This window comes from Tasmannia lanceolata, unplaced genomic scaffold (genome assembly GCF_043159265.1).
Source record: "Tasmannia lanceolata isolate RefF3 unplaced genomic scaffold, GAP_Taslan_0.1 ptg000007l, whole genome shotgun sequence".
NCBI lineage: Eukaryota > Viridiplantae > Streptophyta > Magnoliopsida > Canellales > Winteraceae > Tasmannia > Tasmannia lanceolata.
In genome coordinates, this window is record NW_027518684.1 from 21,407,576 (window position 1) to 21,409,244 (window position 1,669).

General features: G+C 41.8%; 1 pseudogene; it reads left to right on the plus strand.

The window, feature by feature from the left end:
- The first annotated feature begins 374 nt into the window (after positions 1–374).
- On the plus strand, positions 375–1,390 carry LOC143880661 (calcium-transporting ATPase 10, plasma membrane-type pseudogene; annotated as a pseudogene).
- Positions 1,391–1,669: the final 279 nt, after the last annotated feature.

The following is a 1,669-nucleotide window of genomic DNA, read 5'->3' on the forward strand; positions in this document are numbered from 1 at the left end:
AAGCTGTAATAATTTCAAGGATCATGTTGGCTATAAAAGATGGGGTCAGGGAATATTAATATTATCACTTGCATGTCTTTTTCATCCTTCAAGATGAATTAGACATTTCTATCTCATGCATCTCCATGATTGGAGTGAAGTCTTTGCAGCAAATTTCAGCAGTTCTCCCTGTTCCTGCAGAATGTGAAACTTTTTAACATCTAAAATTTTCCTCCTCCCCACTATCTCCTTCTAGTTCAAGGATGTTTTCCATGCTTCAATGTTTAACACGATTCTGTCCATGCTTCAACCCCACTGTGTAGCATGATTCTTTCCATTGTTTCAACCTGGTATCGCCCCATCAGTCAGCCCTCGTTCCATCCCAGTTTCAGTCCATGGTCATCATTTTAAACCCGTACTTTAGCCCTGTTTGGCAGGCACAGTTCAGCCCCTGTTTTGAACCAAATGCAGTCCAAAAAGATGAAGAAGAATTATCGCAGTGGGCATTACCAGAGGATGACCTAGTTTTTCTCGCAATTGTGAGTATAAAGGATCCTTGCCGACCAGGTGTCAAAAATGCTGTACAACTGTGCACAAGTGCTGGTGTTAAGATACGAATGGTGACCGGAGATAATTTCAGACAACGAAGCAATAGCTTTGGAATGTGGAATAATTGATTCAGAAGCTACTGCTACAGAGCCAGCACTCATTGAGGGAAAAGTATTCCGTGCTCTGTTCACTAACAAAAGAGAAGAAATTGCTGACAGTATATCGGTAATGGGAAGGTCTTCTCCTAATGACAAGCTCCTGTTGGTACAAGCATTGCGCCAAAGAGGCCATGTTGTTGCTGTAACTGGAGATGGGACTAATGATATTTCTGCACTGCATAAGGCAGATATAGGCTTTGCAATGGGTATTTCAGGAGCAGAAGTTACAAAAGAAAGTTCTGATATTATTATACTGGATGATAACTTTACTTCAGTTATAAAGGTTGTCCATTGGGGGCGTTCTGTATATGCAATTTCTCTGGGTTAACCTCATCATGGATACGCTTGGAGCACTTGCATTGGCTACTGAACCACCAACAGATCGCCTTATGCGCAGAGTTCCAGTTGGTCGAAGGGAACCTCTCATTACAAATATCATATGGAGAAACTTGATTTTTCAAGCTCTGTACCAAGTGTGTGTCCTCCTCACTTTCAACTTTTGGGATATTTGATGAATTCAATGGTCGAAAGCCCGATGAAAAGAATGTCTTTACAGGAGTCACTAAAAAAACCATCTCTTTATGGGGATAATTGGATTTAGTCTTGTACTACAGATTTTGATCATCGAGCTCCTTGGGAATTTCGTTAAAACCTTTCGTCTCATTAGAATAGTCCCCCATAGGAGACATGCTTTGTCTTATTGAGGCGATCCTCCTTTGGAGACGAGCCTCGTAGTTTAGAGCATGTATCTTAGAGAGTTTCCCCTAGTCTTATAGAGAGTAAGCTTGTAAGGGGCATACAGTGCCTCATTTATAGAGCCTCCCCAACTTGTTCCCCTTGCTAGTAGGGGACCATTTCGGTCTGATAGTAGTCTAGCACTCTTGTGTACATCCTTTGTGTGTATAGAAGGCATGCCTTGCCTCATTTATAGAATCCTATTTGGGGACAAGCCTTGTCTCATACAGAGAGTTTCCCCTTTAGGA